Source organism: Podarcis erhardii, assembly GCF_964252035.2.
Source record: "Podarcis erhardii genome assembly, chromosome: 9".
NCBI lineage: Eukaryota > Metazoa > Chordata > Lepidosauria > Squamata > Lacertidae > Podarcis > Podarcis erhardii.
This window is the reverse complement of record NC_138512.1, coordinates 32,251,650-32,271,541: the sequence shown is the minus strand read 5'-3', so window position 1 is coordinate 32,271,541 and position 19,892 is coordinate 32,251,650. Positions and strand designations below refer to the sequence as shown.

Sequence of the window (19,892 nt, the reverse complement as noted above, 5' to 3'; positions counted from 1 at the left end):
ACTCACCACAGCACTCTGAATTTCAAGCCATGATGATCGATCTCCTGCTGTGGCCTTCAGTGTATTTCATATTGTTCACTGACTTGTAAACCTGGAAAACAAATTCAACTATTAAGTGAAAAACAGAGAGACAACAGAGTAAGGGATTTCTGTTTTAAAGGACTTGGTTTCTAGTTTGCGCAAGCATGACTGATGAAAATGGGGCACTGAGAAAATGGTAGATTGATTTCTCAAAGGTCATAAGGCAGGTCAGTGGCAAGGAAAGGAATTACTCTTAATGCCTCAAGAGCCCCATTCTGTTATCCTAAGCATGGGGCTAAAATACCAAACTGATGCCAATGGTGAAACATGCAAGAAGAGGAGTGCAAGGGAATGTTGTCATGTAATATGGTATCAAATCAAGTGGGGAGGGAAGCTGATGAATAGTTATGTTCCAAAGCAGTTGCGATAACAAGAAAGCAAAAGGGGTGGCCACAAGCTGATAAGAAAAATGGAAGGAGGAATAAATGGAACAGCATTGCTCACCAAACCTGAAACAAAAACAAACCCTGTAATGTTATTAATTTATTTTATTTCATAAAATTTATACACCTCTTGATTGTAAAAATGAAAACCCTCCAGCTGATTTACAAAACAGATAATGCAATAAAATTACTGATCCAGAATTAGTAGCAGTAATGAAAACACTGAAAAGTTAAAATCAGCAATAAACTAAAAAGGGATTAAAAACAAATCTATGTTCTACATATCTGGGTGGGCTTGTCTAAACAATCCTGTTCTAAGCAGGTGCCAAAAGAGTACAGGGAAGGCGCCTGCGTGATATCAATAGACGGGGAGTTCCAACGTGTAGGTACTGCCACACTAAAAGATCCAAGTTCTTACAAACACAAAACGGGGATTATGTGGCACCAGTTTCACAGACTGAAGTAGTTGAGTGGGTGTAGATGGAGTTATCCCTCAGTGTCTTCCCTCTTTCACCTCTGAATGTCTTTACTTACAATTTTTGAGAGCTCAGATAATTTCTTATTACTGGGAATCGGCAGTGGTCTTGCCTGACAGGCACCTCAGCAGTACTGTTGATACTTGATCTCCTTTCAGGAGATCTTCACAAAGGCGGCCCAAATCAGGACCCTTACAGTCCAGCTTCTCTTTATATTCCAACTGTGCCACCCCAATAGCAGACTCCATCTTGGATATGGAGCTGTGTACTTTGTTCAGCAACATACAAAGCTTAGGCCTCTTTCCCCACCAACCTCAGAAAATACACTTATAATTTGCCCTCTCCCTCCTGATCAAGGATATGATGGTTGCCTTGGTTATAGTCTAGCCATCACCTTCTGTCCCCTTCTCCACATTGTAGTATTAGAATACCAAAATGGCAATAATCACAACTGGGTTGGGCATTGGGGCAATTGTAGTCTTGGATGGAGTCTTGCCTGTCCCTCCAAATGGTGTGTGTGTGTCCCATTAAAGGGATCCGGGGGAAGTTGCCATGTCCTCATGCCCAGGTGGGGGACCAGGGTCACTGGTACTTCTCCAGATGGCGGTCCCTTTGGGGTCACCCTATTTGATGTATGTCTTAGGAATCCCTGCACAGATTGACCTATGTGTATTTGATTGCCCCATGCTGAAGCCAAACCTCTTTCATCTGTATTCAATTAAGTTGTGGCTTGTTTTGATCCAAACCAGTCTCAGTTGTCCTTTAATTCTCTGGAGGGTAGGGGACTTAGGGGCATGACACCTGGGCCTGCAACTCTCCGACTGGTTTAATGGTCAATCCATCTTCCTGGGGAAGATTCAGAGTAAGTAAGTACTTATTCACAGTTAAACTATGGAATCTGTTCCTACAAGATGTGGTGGTGGCCGCCAAGTTGAGTGGCTTTAAAGGGGATTTAGACAACTTCATGCAAAGTAAGAATATCAACAGTCATTAGTCATGATGACTAATGTGTGCTACCTCAGTATCTGAGGCTGTATCCTGGGAGCATACAATTGTCCTTATGTCCTGCTTGTAGACTTCCCTTAGGCAACTGACCACTCTAAAAACAACACTAAATATGCCTTTGTTCTGATCTCACAGGGTTCTTCTAATGTTCATAGGAAATGCAGATATGTTAAAATGAAAATGCAGATATGTTAACTGCAATAAAAAAAACTGCTTACAGTCGTTGCATGGAGGTGAGAAGTTATTGCAATGACCAGCTTATGTGTCTGCTGCCTGAAGTTTCTGAGGGAATCAGAAGGATGCTATACAGATGAGAATGAAGGTTTCACAAACCTTTTTTTGCTTTAGACTGCATATTTGACACTTGAGAGGAAGGGTTGCTTTCTTGCATAGTGGGAAGGAAAAGGGGAAATGTAGGAAATGATTGCTACACTGAAGCGTCTCAGGGAAATGCTGGGCAACCAGTCATCTGGAAATAATCAAGTAAATATGTGCATTGTGTGCTGGAGCACTGATCAATTCAATATGCTCAGCTCAGTGATTGAGATCTTGCACAAAGAATGTATCTGATTAAGGCTGACACTGAAAAAATATCCAGAAAAGTATTGATCTCCCTTACATGATGCAGCTTCAATTGGTTTCCTTGTGCACTATTAAATGCATACCTTGTGGTGCTATTTTACATGTACCTTAACTGTTAAGGCTTAACGTACTATTTATAGCTGGGATATTGTATTTTTATTTGTAATTATATGGTGGTGCAGTTTCAGAGATTCAGTAGCAAATACAAATAAAGGCTGTTTTAACAGTTATGCACTCTGAGGACCAAGTCTGATAAGAGACAGAAGACTTATGATCCAACATTCTGATGTTTGTTGTTGTGCTTTAAGCAACCATGGCTGGCAACCAAATTAGATCGGGAGCATTATGCAGGCAGAGGGTTTTTTGTTTGTTAAAAAAAAATACTACCCTTTCCCGGTTCCATTTTCCTAAATGAAACTGGTCTCCATAGCTGCCATTTGCCTCACTCAGAAAAACATTTATATACCCTTTTGTTTTCTCCAGATGACCAAACAGGAGTTTCAGAAATATGCCTATTAATTAGATCAGAAAAACACTACCGGGGAAGGGAAGATCCCATTCTTCCAGTGCCATAGCCCTGATCCATTCTTTTTTGGGTGGCTATGGGTCGGGTAGTGGGGTTGTTGTTTAAAAAATCTGACCCTGGCTATCTTGTCTCATATATTGTTTGACCACCACCATTATCTAGCTTTGAAACATGTAGAATGGTTAGTACAGTGGGACATCCCAACAACCAAAGAATCCATCTCATACACATTCAAGGCGATGAAATTAGAAAAAAATTGAGGTGAAAGCAAAATGACTTTCCTTCTATGAGTACTTTGTCTGGTTATGAAGAAAACAAAACCTGGTGGATTTCATCTTGGATCCACCAAAATCAATGAAGGTTGCAGTTGGGACTGATGAATGGATTTCTTTCATCAGAGTCAACATAAAGAAGAGAACACAGTGAAAATCATGAAGAGATAGTTTCAAAGATTGAATCGGTTATTGTATTGGTTCTGAGTTAACGTGCTCCCTGTGTTTTTCTAATCCAGCCAGAGGACATAGTCATAAAATGACAAGAACGTACAAATATATCCAAAATGTGAATATGCCTCTGTAAGCACATATGAAGTCCTTGCTTATCTTTCACTGTAGGCTGATCCAAGTTACCACCCTAAACACAGGAATTAAGCCAGGAGGAGGTTATCTTAACCAGGTCAGACAATTTGGTGGTGTTGTCCACTCTAGCCAGCAGGATCACAGGAAGAAGGGTCTTTCCTATTACCTGCTATTGTGTCCTTTTTTAGATGGAGATGCCCGAGATGGAACCTGGGATCTTCTGGATGCAAATCCTGTCCTCTGCCACTGACTTATGATCCCTCTGCCCCAAATTCTCAAAGTGTATACCAGAGCAAACCAACATGCCATAAGAGAATTGCTAGCATTTTTTGTTTTTAAAATGTATATCAATTGGACCTGTTCTAGAATCAAGGGGTTTCCTGGTCAAGTGGCACCTTCTTAGGTCTCCTACCTAGCCAACCCACTACCACCGACATTTGGGAAACACTGGCCTGCGAGCTCTTCAATTGGAGAACCGCCTTTACCAAAGGTGTCATGGACTTTGAAGACGTCTGAACTCAGGATGAAAGGGAGAAACATACTAAGAGGAAGGCACGTTTGGCAAACCCTCACTATGATCAACTTCCACCCGGAAACCTATGTCCCCACTGTGGAAGTACGTGTGTATCCAGAATTCGCTTCCTCAGTCACTTACAGACTGTGGGTGTATGTACTCGTAAGCACAGAGTAGAGGCAGAATCCATTCTTCATTCCTATTAAGTGATTATTCCCGTAATGTACCATCAGAACCAGAGAGACTAAACTTAATACAGTTTCTAGGTTTTTCATTCATTTTCTTCTACCAGCTTTAGGAAGTGATTATGAAAAACCTTTTGAAAGAAGTACCATCAAATATGCAATTCATTTTAACAGCTGATTCAGATTTATCCCTTTCCACTAAATCTTTTCCCAACTTTTTTATACTGTTTTTTGCCTGTCAGATTCTTGTCTACTTCTAGTAAATTTTCATTTTATTTTTCAAAATCATTCTTTAAAAGAAACATCTATGAACTCACTTTAATACCTTTTTTCCTGTTAATAAAACCATATTCTAACAATTCTTCATATGGTATGCAAAAAGGATATGAATCACTGATTAGAAAATGCATGCTATATTTGATAAGAGTCAGACTTATGTAATTTTCCCCAAATCCCATTACAGTCTTAAACTTGTTAATTCTGAGGAAAACAAGTTTAATAGATTTTGGATTGAAATAATCTATGAGTAATGTCAGATAAATTGTGAGCATGTGTCCTGGGATAAAAATTGGATACAGTTAAAGCACAATAATTTCTAGGATTTGCATCTTGAGAAAGTTAATCTCTGAAAAGAAATTGAGCCGAACAGACAATTTGTCAAATCTGTGTGGAGTACTTAGATCATGCAAAAAACAAAACACACACCTAATAGTAAAAGAAGTATAAAATGCTATCCCAAACTAGTGCTACATTAAATGTGTCCAAACCAACTTTACTCTGGATCAGATTAGAGGATCTGTGTGGTCCAAGCTGGTCAAACTCACAAGTGGGCTTATTCCTATGCAAGGTGCTCCAGCTAACTATTTAATACGTACAATGAACTGAAAGGACCAATGTTCCTAACAGCAATTCAATGACTAAATATCAAGATGAACCTTGTGAGGAACCTAGCAACTCTCTAATGAAGTACACTTGCTGTGCAAACCTGACACTGATGCTTTAATCACTGACAGAATTTATGAATGTACAGGCATTTCTCTGGAATTGTGTTTTTCAGTTAACTGAAAAAGAGCAGTGCTCAGTTTGATAAAAACAATTGACTTCATTATTTGCATTTCTAAGTTTGAATTTTATCTATCATCTATCTGTCTATCTGTCTGTCTGTCTGTCTATCTGTCTATCATCTATCTATCTATCTATCTATCTATCTATCTATCTATCATCTATCTATCCTGCCCATAAAACTCAAGATTCAAACATGGTGACCCTCTCAATGGATTGCTGGAACCAAAACATTTATGGCACCTTACAATCTTGGCACATCCTTCACTGATCAGAGGTAGACAACTGTGCAAGGCTTCAAACATTCTTTTGGTAATATTGACCCTAATCAGCACCTAATCCATCACACAGACTTGGGACATATAAGGTGAAAGTCCAGAAACACCAACAGTTTGACCTGACTTGGCCAAACACATTTGTAATCTGAGTGCTCTATTTGATCTTTCAAACTTGTGGCCAGTCTTGTCATCTTTGTTTGCCTTGTATGTAACCTCCCTTCTTACATCTTTTAATTGGAAAGCAGAATAATTTGTTGAGAGAAAAATCTACTGAGAGTGAGAGTGAGAATAAGCTTCTGTACTCCAAAGTAAAGAACTACTGGTGCCATAAATCATTGACCTTTACATTTATTTGCTTCAGACTTTGAAGCTCTCTTTGCTAAAAAAAGAATTCAATTAAGAGAGCCATTTTTAACTTTATGACTAGAAATGAAAATATTTTCCACACAAAATCCCATCTACAGACTAAAAGCTCAAATGAGCTCATAGTGTATTCACACTGTGATGACTTCTTAAAAATAATAAACTGAAACTTGTAGTTCTTTCCATCTTAATTAGAAGAGTCTCTGAATGCCATGGTTCATTTTAATTTATCAACACAGTATATCTATTTGAGGGAGAAAAGTAGCTGCTTATCTATTTCCTTATCCTTCCAGACAAACTATGAAAACTCCACATCATATCAATAAGAGATAAAGAGTCAAATAACTCAGGGAAGGAAGGAGCACAAGAAGGACTGATATCTAATGTTGGAAGTTCAGGAGGAGTAGCATAGTATGAATACTGTCCATGGGACCATGAGCAACAGGTGTACTGTGTAAGTTAATGTTCAACACACACAGCCAACAAGAGATCAGCCCATTATATTTCTTCTTTGAACAGCCAGTCCTTAGCCAGGATTGCTGTGAAAGCCAATCAGATTGAATAAGTTTCAGTTCTATTGTAAAGTCAGAATTAGGTACATCATATATTTGGTCTATATGCAAAACTGTAAAACCTGGTACAAAATACAGATTTAGCACCCTAATAAACCTCAGCTTTCATGTTTGTTAAGAAAATAAATTTCAAGCTTGTAGTGATGCAAAGATAGTGCTCAAACAGCGTCGGTATTGCCTGGTGCAATCTCAGAAGCCTAGGTGAGTGGTCTGAGCAAGATTCCAGTAGTCACAGCCTTAGATTGCAGTCTAGTCCACATGGCTAGAGGAAGAAAGAATTCCACATATACACACTTGGGCAAATTGGTTTGATTTGCATTCTTCTTCTCTTCCTCTTCTGGTTACTTTGACTCAGCCTTTTGATTAAAAAAACCCAACACATCACAGAGGACAGAGCACTGATTTAAGAAGGCTCTGCTCTTTTACCCTTCATATTCCTACATAGCTGATTATGTTGAAAAATGGATGTTGAGTCTCAGGATAAAGCTGCCACAGAAAGTTTGTAATTACCCAGTTCAGTAAATGAATCTGTCAAGCTGCTAATATTTTGAATGTTAAAGGTGATATATATTTCTTTTAAAGCTCTACTGGGTACATTAATTTTTATGTAGTATGTGTGCAAGTCTGCAATTTATATACAGAGGGGGGTGGGAGGCAGAGGAGGAGCGTTATTAGGAAGTGGGCTGAGCACCAAACCTTTTGCACAAGACCTTAGATCTTCTGTCCTTCCCTCCCCCGTAAAAATATATATATTATTTGTTTTACTTATATGGCAGCATTCCCTCTGAAAGGCAGCCAGAATGTGCATCCTCACATCTATATTTTACCATATGCAAATTTAATGAGTCTTTTTTATTTCATATTTTAAGAATCTGAGTCTTAAAGAGACAACAGTGCCCCTGCCAACTGCTTTGGCATATGTACTGAAATCCTTCATGTGAAGCTATAACTCTCAGTGAACTCTTGATGATTACTGTGAACTGACCCAACTGACTAGACCACCCATCCAAGCAGCCTTGTCTTGGGCCTATTCTTTTAATACTTACTTGCAAAGATTTTATATGGTTGTCATTTCCCATCCAAATTAAAACCCCTTCTTCCTCTGTTTTCCCCTTCAACAGGATTTTTTTGTTTCATTTACATGTTGTTTGTTTCCCTTTACACGTTGCAGCTGCTGGGATATATTTTGGATCCTTGAAAACATATTGTAGGGCAGGTGTGATTTTTAAAAGATCCCTTTAGGCAACATCCTCCTTCGCTTTTAAATTTGCAGGACGGTGTAAATGAATGCAGCATTTAGAATAGAGCAGACATTCCCACCCTGGTGCCGCAGAATTGCCAGTAGTGCTAGCTACTATGGTCACTGCTCAGGGATGCTTAAGTTGTAGTCCAAAATATCTGAAGGATACTAATGGGGAAGGATGGAGCAGACCTTTCTACAGTGTGTGATAGTAGGGGTAGGGTGTTAGCAGTGATCCAAAGTGATTATGATAATAGTGGTGTGGCAAGTTTTCTGCTGTTTATTTTCTGCTGTGAAGTATTTGTGGGAGAGGGGAAAACTACGCTTTCATAACAGAAGCTGATCTGTTACTCACCAAGAGTTAGAACATCCACAAGCACTCCATGACATCATAGCAGCTGAGCCAATGGCTGGAAGATGCTTCACATAGAAATGTATACCCTAGAATCCCTTGGCACATGACAATATAGATGGCTTAAATAATGCCCACATTTCCACCATTTGGATCTATACTTTTACTGTATTGTGATATTTAAAAAGGTAAAGGACCCCTGACAGTTAAGGCCAGTTGCAAACGACTCTGGGGTTGCGGCACTCATCTCGCTTTAATGGCCGAGGGAGCAGACGTTTGTCCGCAGACAGTTTTTCCGGGTCATGTGACCAGCATGTCTAAGCCACTTCTGGTGAAACCAGAGCAGAGCACGGAAACGCCATTTACCTTCCTGGCAGAGCGGTATGTATTTATCTACTTGCACTTTGACATGCTTTCAAACTGCTAGGTTGGCAGGAGCTGGGACCGAGCGATGGGAGCTCACCCCATCGCTGGGATTCGAACCGTCGACATTCCAATCAGCAAGCCCTAGGCTCAGTGGTTTAGACCACAGCGCCACCCCTGTATTGTGGTATACTTCCTTTATTAAAGCATTTGTTTCTCCGGGGGGGTTGGGATCCTTGCTTACAACATCAAATAGTTCTACAGCCTCAAATTTCAAGCTGTCCATTTTACTGCTGGGAACTATCATCATATTAGCTGCAAATAAGAATAACTCAGCATTCTTGGCAACCCTGTTCTACTGCTATAGATATTTCCATTTATAGAAGGATTGTACAACCAAAGAACATTCCTACTGTCAAATCTTTAGAGCGATACCATCAAAACTACTACTATAAGAGTCCTTTCTTCTTCATAACCTGCTCCTCATTAGAAAACTTCCATGAAGTTTGCACAAAGCAGAGTACTTCAACCACTAATGCTACCTTTCGTTGTTGTTGTTGCTGCTGCCCTTCATCTGTAAATCTCAGGGTGGTTCACAACATAGAAATACATAATGAAACACAAAATACAGAATAAAAACAAGAGCACCCCTCCCAACCAATAAACCCTCCTCCCTCACCACCTCCCACAAACACAATTAAAAGAGTATAGGAGGTTAATCAGCCAAAGGCCTGGTTGAAGAATGTTTTCACCTGGTGCCTAAAGGTGTATAATGAAGGCAGCAACCAAACCTCCCTAGAGAGAGCATTCCACAAACAGGGAGCCACTGCAGAAAAGACCCATTCTCATGTTGCCACTCTCTAGACTTCTCGTGGACAAGGCATACAAATAAGGGCCTTAGGTTATGATAGCAGAGTCTAAGTAGGTTCATATGGAGAGAGGCAGTCCTTGAGGTATTGCAGTCCTGAGCTGCTTAAGTCTTTATAGGTCAAAACCAGAACTTTGAATTGAGCCCAGAAACTAACCGGCCACCAGTGCAGTCGGGCCAGGATTGGTGTAATATGCTCAAACCATCTTGTCCTGGTGATCAACCTGACTGCTGAATTCTCTACCAGCTGAAGTTTCCAAACCATCTTCAGAGGCAGCCCCATGTATAACACTTTGCAGCAATCTAACCTAGAGGTTACCAGATCATTTTTAAATTTTTTTTTTATTATTAATTTTCATAAACAAAAAACACACAAATAAAAACATTCATAAACAACACATGACTTCCCCATGCCTCCCCTTCACTGCACCCTTGTTTCAAAAAAATTTTTAGCAATCCTTCATTCCATTTCTATATTTAATTTCCCTCAAGATTCTCTTGACTTAAGTATTTACAGCTATAATTCTCTGTTTCTTACCCCTTGACATTTTATCAGTCTGAGATTTTGCAACAGTTCTTAAGATATATTTTAAATTTTTTCCAGTCCTCTTCCACTGTCTCTCTCCTCTGATCACGGATTCTGCCGGTCATCTCTGCCAGTCCCATAAATTCAGTCACCTTCGTCTGCCATTCTTCCAGAGTAGGTAATTCTTGCATCTTCCAATACTTTGCTAGGAGAATTCTTGCTGCTGTTGTTGCATACATGAAAAAGATCCTATCTTTCTTTGGTACCAATTGGCCGACCATGCCCAAGAGAAAAGCCTCCGGTTTCTTTACAAATGTCCACTTAAGGATTTTCTTAATTTCATTATAGATCATTTCCCAGTAGGCTTTAACCCTTGGGCAGGTCCACCAAAGATGATAGAAAGTTCCTTCACATTCGTTACATTTCCAGCATTTATTATTGGGCAAATGGTATATCTTTGCAAGCTTGACTGGAGTCATGTACCACCTATAGATCATTTTCATTATGTTTTCTTTCAAGGCACTACATGCCGTAAATTTAAGGCCTGTGGTCCATAACTGTTCCCAGTCAGCGAACATAATATCATGACCTAAGTCTTGTGCCCATTTGATCATAGCTGATTTAACCGTTTCATCCTGTGTATTCCATTTCAGCAACAAATTATACATTTTAGACAAATTCTTAGTATTGGTCTCTAACAATTCTGTTTCCAATTTTGACCTCTCCTTCTGAAATCCTAGTTTCCTGTCCTGCTTAAAAGTCTCATTTATCTGATAATAATGTAACCAGTCTCGAACTTTGGATTTTAGTTTCTCAAAGCTCTGTAATTTAACTTTTTCACCGTCATATTCTATAATTTCACAATATTTTGGCCAATTAGAGTCCATGTTAAGTTTTTTCACCGCTCTAGCTTCCATTGGTGACAACCATCTGGGTGTTTTATTTTCCAACAAATCCTTATATCGATTCCAAACATTATACAAAGCTTTCCTGACAATATGATTTTTAAAGCCCTTATAAACCTTTGCCTTGTCATACCATAAATATGCATGCCAGCCAAAATTATTATCATACCCTTCCAAGTCTAAAATGTCTGTGTCTTCAAGAAGTAGCCATTGCTTCAACCAGCAGAAAGCTGCTGCTTCATAGTAAAGTCTTAAGTCTGGCAGAGCAAAACCCCCCCTATCTTTTGCATCAGTTAATATCTTGAATTTTATTCTGGGCTTTTTGCCCTGCCAGACAAATTTGGATATATCTTTCTGCCACTTCTTGAAACAGTCCATCCTATCTAGAACTTGCAATGTCTGGAACAAAAACAACAATCTCGGCAATACATTCATCTTAATAACGGCAATTCGGCCTAACAAGGATAGTCTCAACCTAGACCATATGTCAAAATCTTTCTTAACTTCCAGCCAACATTTCTCATAATTGTCTTTGAACAAATTCACATTTTTAGATGTTAAATTCACCCCCAGATATTTCACTTTTTTTGTTATTTCCAAACCAGTTTCCCTTTGAAAACTATCTTTTTCCCCCATCGTTAGATTTTTTTCCAGCACCTTTGTCTTCTGTTTATTTAATTTAAAACCAGCCACTTGACCAAATATTTCAATTAGTTCTAAAACTCTTTTTGTGCTGGCTTCTGGCTGCTGCAAAGTCAAAACTAGGTCATCTGCAAATGCTCTTAGCTTATATTGTTTAGCTCCGAGGTGTATTCCTTCAACCAGCTGGTCCCTTCTAATCATATTCAACAACACCTCCAGGACCGATATAAACAATAGAGGGGATATTGGGCAACCCTGTCGTGTCCCTTTTTCTATTGGGATCTCGTCCATAACCACACCATTCACAATTAATTTAGCTTTTTGCTCAGAGTATATTGCACCTATACCGTTTTCAAAATTTTGGCCTACCCCCATCCCATGGAGATTCCTCTTCATAAAGCTCCAAGAAATATTGTCAAAGGCTTTCTCCGCATCCACAAAAATCAAAACTGCTTTTCTATTTATATCAGTCTCCAATAGTTCCAAAATATCTATAATGTTCCTTACATTATCTGACATATGTCTCCCTGGGAGAAAGCCTGTTTGGTCCTTATGAATCTCCTCTAACAACACTTTTTAAAATCTTTTTGCTAAAATGTCTGCAAAAATTTTATAATCCACATTTAAAAGTGATATAGGGCGGTAGTTCTTAACTTGATGTTTCTCAGTTTCTGTCTTCGGTATAAGTGAGATAAATGCTTCTTTCCACGATTCGGGAGCCTTTTTCCCCTCCAAAATTTGGTTGCAAACTTCTTTCAATGGTTGTATTAGCCATTCCTTCATTGCTTTATAGTATCTCGCCGTCAGCCCATCTGGTCCTGGTGATTTTCCCAATTGCATATTCTGGATGGCACCCTCAATTTCCTGGTTCGTAATTTTCTCATTTAAAATCCTTTTATTTTTTTCCGAGATCTTTGATAGTCCATATTTTTAAATAAATTCTTCTATCTCTTGTTCATCTTTTGGCCCTTGTGCATACAATTTCTTAAAGAAACTTTGAAAACAATTACTAATTTCATTTGGTTTACTTATAGATTTTCCCTCTACCTCGAGGAATGTCACAGTATTCAACTTTTGTCTCTTTTTCAATTGCCATGACAGCAGTTTCCCACATTTATCTGCTGATTCAAAAGTTTTTTGCCTCATTTGTTTTATTTTCCATTCTATTTCTTGGTTCATCAATTCCATATATTGGGTCTGGTAATACTTTATTTCTCTTAAAATCTCCTGGGATTTAGGTTTTGATCTCAGTTTCTTCTCTCCTTCTTTCATTTGTTTCCAAATTTTTTCTTTCTTCTCATTCTGTTGTTTCCTTTTTATCGAATTCTGCTGGATTAGGAAACCACGCATCACGGCCTTACTTGCATCCCATATTATTCTTCTTTCCACATCTGTTCCTAGGTTTATTTTGAAGTAGTCTTTCAAAGTCTTTTGGGCCTTTTTATAAATTGCTTCATCTCTAAAAAGGGTGTCATTCATTCTCCATCTGAAGGTTCCAGCTGTTGTCAATTTCATTTCCATCTTTACTGCATTATGGTCGGAGCAAGTTTTTGGGCAGATCTCTGTTTTTTTAACCCTTGGTGCCAGATTGCTAGAAATCCATATTTGGTCAATCCTGGTCCATGTCATTTTTGCTTCAGAGAAAAAGGTCCCCTCTCTTTCCAGAGGGTTCCTTGTTCTCCAAATGTCAATCAAGTCCATTGTGTCAGTCAGTTCGAAAAAAGTCTTTGGTAGTCTCCCATCCTTAGAAATTACTTGTCTTTGAGCTTTATCCATATTTGTGGAGACAACTCCATTCATATCACCCATCATTATAATTTTATAGTCCATAAAATCCGTTAATGTCTCATGCAACTTCTTGAAAAACTCAGCCTTCCCCTCATTAGGTGCATAAATTCCTACAATCAGAATTTTTTCTCCTTGAATTTGAATTTCCACTGCCAGAAATCTTCCTTGTTCATCCTTAAAGATCATTTTTTGTTCCAATTTTTCCTTGACATAAATCACCACTCCTCTTTTCTTAACTTTATCTGAGGAAATAAATTCCAGTCCTAATCTCTTATTTGTCAAAAGTTTCCTGTGTATTCTGGCAATATGGGTTTCTTGCAAACATATTATGTCTAAATATTCTTTCTTTAATATATGAAACACTTGAGCCCTTTTTCGGGGATGGTTAAGTCCATTGCAGTTCCAACTCAGAAGTTGCAGAGACATTTTTGTTACTGGGTATCTTTTCCACCGACTGCTCCAAGTTCTTGTTCCTGATCGGTCGGTGCTGGGGTCAATCCAAATGATAGGTTTGCAATATCCGGTATTTCTCTCTCACTCACAGTTCCTTTCTGAAAGTCTTCAAAATTTCTCTCCAAAAAATGTTCTTTATCTTGAATTGTTTTTATTTTGATTTTCTTCCCTTTAAAATTAAAGGACAACCCTTGTGGGAACTCCCACCTGAATGGAGTATTGTTTTGTTTCAATAAATCCACTAAATCTTTGAATTGAGTCCTCACCTCCAAAAAATATTTAGGAATATCTTTGAAAATCTGTATTTGAGAATTCTTAATAATCAGAGCCTTCTGGAAGTGTAGGTTCAGTATTTTGTCTCTTTCTTCCTTGGATCTCAAAGTGATTAAGCAATCCCTTGGTTTCTTGCCTTGCTTCCTGCCAATCCGGAAAGCTGTAGTTATTACAAATTCATCTTCTTCTCCTTCTAATTCGTCAGTCCAAAATTCTTGAAACTTATCTGTGAGAAATTCCCCAAGGTTGCCCTCTTCCTCTTCTGGTACCAATCTCAATTTCAAATTCTTGCCTTTCCTCTCCAATTCCATAAGAGCCAAAGTTGCATCATGTTCATGTACCTTCTTTGCAATGGGCGCAAATTTTCCCTTAGTTTCCTCGGCAGTGCTCTTAGCAATCTCAGCTATTTTCTTGTTTCCGTACTTTCTTGAATTAAACGATTTATAGAGTCTGTATTAGATGATATTGTCGTTGTGTTCAAATCCAATCTTGTTGTCAATTCTGTCAATTTCTTAGAGTTCTCTGTAGATTGCTTAGTGAGTGCTTCTAAAGATTGGTTTATTCTGAGCAGTGCCTGTGTCATAGAATCCATTGATGCTGTTGTTACTTTTTCCTGTGCAGCTGCTGCTCCTGATATGGAGCTTCTTTTCTGAGCCTGCTTTTGAGCCTGTTTTGTTTTGCTTCTTGTTGATATTTCATCCAGTGGCGTGCTCATAACTCAAGGTCGTTCACACAGGAAGGTTGCAAATGGAAAATCCCACTTCTTTGCCTCAAACAGCAGTCTCTCTTTTAGTCCTCCAGAGGGGGAAATTGTATCCAGGCAGGAATAACAAAGAAACAGGGAAGCAAATAGCCATACAAGGTCCCAAAGAAATAAAGTCCAACCCAAAGTCCTACTTTGTTACAATTTGAAATCAGCTTCTGCCAAGTAAAGTCCCGTTGTTATATTTCAAGTAAAGTCTTACTTTGTATCCACAGTCCTCTCTTTTTTGACAGTTCGTTTCTAGGCGCTCACCGCTCAGGCAGCCTGATCAGAGGTATCAGCAGCGGAGAGTTTCCCGTTCAGAGGTTACCAGATCATAGACAGCAGTAGTTAGGCTATCCCTGTCCAGATAGGGGTGCAGCTGAGTCACTAGCCAAAGGTAGTGGAAGGCACTCCATGCCACTGAGGCCACCTGAGTGTCAAGCAACATCAAATGATCCAGAAGTACCCACAAGCTACACACTTGCTCCTTCAGAGGAAGTATAACCCTCTTAAGAGCAGGCAGCCTCCTGTCTATCTGGTCTAGGGAACCACCCACTAACAGTGCCTCAGTCATATCTGGATTGAGCTTCAGTTTGTTGGCTCTCATCCAGAGAGCAAGATAATGATCCAGCACATCCACTGCCACGCTTGCAGGTGTGGAGGAGAAGGAGTGCTGTATGTCATCAGCATATTGCTGACAATGTACTCCAATGCCCTGGATAACCCCACTCAAAAGTTTTATGCAGATGATAAACAGCAGAGGGGAATAAAACTGAACCCTGAGGAACCTCATATTGGAGGCTTCACAGGGCTGAAGAACACTCCCCCAGCAGGATCCTCTGGAAACATTCATCCAAGTATTGCCACCCATCCCTAACTTGGGCAGCTGCTTGAGAGGGATGCCATGATTAATGGTATTGAAATCCACCGAGAGGGCATGGAAAATTATCAGGGACACATTTCCCCTGTCTCTCTCTCCCAACAGAGGTCATAATTCAGGGTGACCAAAGTAGTTACTGTGCTGAAACCTGGCCTAAACCCTGATTGAAATGCATCTACAAGATCAGTTTCCTTCAAGAGTGCCTGGATCTGCTCTGCGACCACTTGCTTAAGAACCTTGCCCAAGAAGGGAAGATTAGCAACTGGATGGCCGTTAATTAGATTTTCCAAATCTCATATGCTCCCTTTCTTCTTTCTGATAGTGAAATGAAGCCTTTGCAAAATATAGGCTCTATAGGAGCTTGACAGTGCTTGATATATCAAAAAAATATTTTACACAATGCTTCTTGACCTTTTGGCTAAGATCAGGTTTAGTGAAATAAGGAATGACATATTGTTTGCTATTGAAGCTTTCAAGAGCAATGCATAAATATAAATTCTATGTTATTTCCCCCCCCCTAAAATCTACTAATTCTTCAGCTTGAATTTGAAAGTACTATAATTTCAATATGGAATGGGCTGGCACAAGACATGCCAAAAGGTGTAACAACAGGGGTTATAACAAAAGATAGGGACTCCCCACTTAAATCAGGATAGAGTCAGGAAAGGACTCACCTAAATCAGTTTCCTGCCTTGATCTCTGATTCCTCCTCCTATTTCACACCCCTGCACATCTCTATCCGTGTTTATGGTCCTTCATATTATGGTGATGGGTGGAAGGATTTTTTCATATTATGGTGATGGGTGGAAGGATTTTTTTTTAGATTTAGACATTGCTATCAGTGTAATAGCCAAGGAAGGTTTTCTCAGTAAGATTAGTTGTTTTATATATACATACATATATATATATATATATATTTGCACTGAGATGAGGAGGTTTGGATTTTTTTTTCTTGAGGAGTATGGAAGGAGAGAGGTAGCACAAACTATGTAAGATTGCCTTTCATAGACAACTTGCAATATGTCAGATCAGCACTGGCTGTAAAACAGCACATGTATAGAATAACAAGTTGAAAGCACTAAAATATGGTTATAGAAGTCAGTTGCAACATTCATATCATGCTCTGCCCATGCAATGATTCTTATCTTTACATGTATAATCTGCAAATGGATTTTTATTAAAACTGGCCTCAAATCCTTAAGGCATGTAGGAAAACTATTATATATCATAAATAAAAATTCCCTGGAGATAGTAATTTAAAAATAGGCAAAAGAATATTTTTTATACTTGATTTCCCAAAGTATAAACAAACAGATGGAACTTTTTTTTAACGCTGGAAAAGTTTGTTTAAAGATAGCATTTTGCCCTATGCTGTAGTCTCATAAATATTCATTGTAGAAACATTGTTGTTTTCTAAGTAACAAATGGGAGCACATAACACAAGAAGTTTCCTTCAGAGTTTACTTCAGATGGCCTTTCAAAGTATGTTGTGGTTACTTACAGACAGCCAGTGTCCAAAAATGTTGCACTCCAGGTCACAAATATTTGGCTGAACAAAATGAAGCAATGTTCTCCCTTTAATGATCTCTCTCTGATTGCAATAATTTGTCAGAGTGCATCCAGTAATTTATAGGAAATATTCTAGGCATTTGTTTTCAATTCAGATTTGCATTGATTTTAGTAGAAAGCTGAAATGGCTCTATTAATTTAAGCTCTTTCATTCTTTCATTGACCTTTTGCAACCAGCAAAATAAGGGAGTGTACAAACTTGACATATAGTTAAAAGAAATAATGACTCTAAGACAGCTAGGAGTAGCTGGGACGGTAGGAGCTGATGCTTTATGATAGTGAACAGAGATGTTTGGGGTATGGTCTGAAGGCCATATAGCAATTTTCTTACAGGTAAGCAGATTTTTGCCTAGGAAGTCTGTGTGTGCCTCCTTGGCTTTGAAGATAGGAAAGTGTTCATAATAAAGCCTAGTAAATTGAGATGGGCAGGACATGAAAACAGTTCATCAACATGTAATTATGTCTACAAGCAACATTATTCACAACTAGAAGAACTGTTATAGACATATTTCAGGTGAGCAGAAGCCTGAAGGAGCATCTCCCCCTCCATCATTCAGCCTGGACACTGAGGTCCACTTCCAAGGGTCTTCTAGCAATTCCCTCACTGCGAGAAGTTTCAGGGAACCAGGCAGAAGGCCTTCTTGGCAGTAGTGCCCTCCCTGTGGAATGCCCTCCCATCAGAGGTCAGGGAGATAAAGAATTACACAACTTTTAGAAAACATCTGAAGGCAACCATGTTCAGGGAAGTTTTTAATGTCTGACATTTTATTATTATTTTTTATATTTTGCTGAAAGCTGCCCAGAAGTTTAAGCAATAAAATTACTATTATTATGTTGTACCCAGGTGCATCATAAATGATGTATGAGATGTGGTTTAAAAGCAAAAAAAGCAAAATATTTTTCATAAATGTGCCCAATATTATTTTAAAGGCAGCGTGTCTCCTTGACTGTCCTAAGGGGAACATTACAATATGTTACATCTAATAGTAGAAAACGGGGATACACCTTACGTTTTAAATGCAACATCTAAGATCTCAATGAAATTGTCCTGTCCTAGCTGGGTCCTAGGTTGCAGGGAATCTTCCAGATAACCAAGGCTATCTATTGTGGGCATAGGCAACAGCAATAACATCCATTGTGCAATTCCAGTCAAGCAGCGGTTCCAGCAAGGGCTTTGGCAAGGGGCACTCCAGATTCCGGGCCCAGATAAGTAGCCAGTCACGACTGAGTACAAGACTCAGTATGGATAGCAAGATGTTGTTCCAGAAGTTCTGCCACCATCACATTGAGGTGTTTAAGCCACAGCTGCCGGACTCCAACCTAGGCCCACCTGCAGCCTTTTAGAGGTTTCTGCAAAGAGTCATGCTCGCGAGAGCTCCAGATCATCCTTTCCTAGATGTTCTCAAAGAATCATCATCTGGCAGGGGCACGACATGTATGTTATTGTAGACCAAACTCCCTCTGGAGATTTGGCTGCTGCTATCGCTGTTTAATTTTAGTCAGCAGCTGAAAGCCTGCCTTACCAGCAGGCTTTTCCATGAAAAGTGATGCCTGGACAGCAGGAAAAATGATAGATGGTTTAATCTTTATACTGCTGTTCTTAAATCTTTTATTATTGACGGTTTTATACATCTGTTCCTGTAACTTGCCCTGGTGTCTTCAGATGAAGGAAGGATATAAGCTTTAAAATTAAACAATTAAAAAAACCCACACATTTCCTTCAAATTATAGATAATTTTTCTGCAGACTTCACTAATGTTGCTGACATTCACAGTTGCTTAATATTTCTGCAGAAACAGAATGTCACAATCATATCATGGCGAAATCTAGGCTTCAAAGTGTATCCAGGAATGAAATTTATGCAATAACACAGTACTGTCACATTCTGCTGATAATTTGCTGGTGTCCACTGGGGAGTAAACATTCTTGCAGACACAGTGAAATGTGGCTTATTACCACCCTACCCTGAAAATCTAAGCCTTCAAACTCAATGCCCTAATGATGAACTATCACCCTGTTTTCCTCAATGTCCTCAGACAATGCTTATACATCAGGAATAGAAGGCTTAGCTTAGTCATGTCTGACTGAAGTGGTGGTTTGAGAGAGACAGCACGTTCAGGAAATTAGTAAGATGAAAGAATGCATTTCATGTCAGGGTTGCTGGGACAAGGCTGACTCATTTGGAAGTAGCTAAAATACATAATACAGAAAGCTGCTGGTAGCTACTGAGAGGGAGTGGGGTGAAGTGGAGTCAGTTGGGCTTCCTTTCAGTTCCTTAGTGTCCATGTCCTGAACTGCATCCCTGTGAAAGGTGATGGCCTCTTAGAGCAGAGGTGTGAACTCTGGGGCCCTCTAGATGCTGCTGAACTTCAAGTCCCATCAGCCCCAGCCAACACAGCCAGTGGTCAGCCACAGCCTAGAGGTGGAGCCTCCTCTAGGACTCTATACCCCTACCATAATGTGTAATGTGATGCAGTACTTCATTATTCTATATCTCATGGAGCATTTGCACACCAGGTAGAAGAAAAGCCACGAGGACCGTCTATAGCTCAGTGGTAAGAGTGCATGCTGTCCATGCAGAACACATTTGGCTCAGTCCTCATATGTCTCTCTTTTTGATAGCTGTCCCCCATCCTGGTTTTAGAGTCCATGACCAGAGAGTTCAAACCCCTTTCCCATTTTT

General features: G+C 39.3%; 1 long non-coding RNA gene across 1 annotated transcript in view; it reads right to left on the bottom strand.

The window, feature by feature from the left end:
• The window catches only part of LOC309349511, an 87,910-nt gene that overhangs the window by 46,771 nt on the left and 21,247 nt on the right, over window positions 1-19,892 (bottom strand). The window contains exon 2 of the long non-coding RNA XR_014159989.1: window positions 7-91. This is a non-coding gene — a long non-coding RNA (uncharacterized lncRNA). The remainder of the gene's footprint in view (window positions 1-6; window positions 92-19,892) is intronic.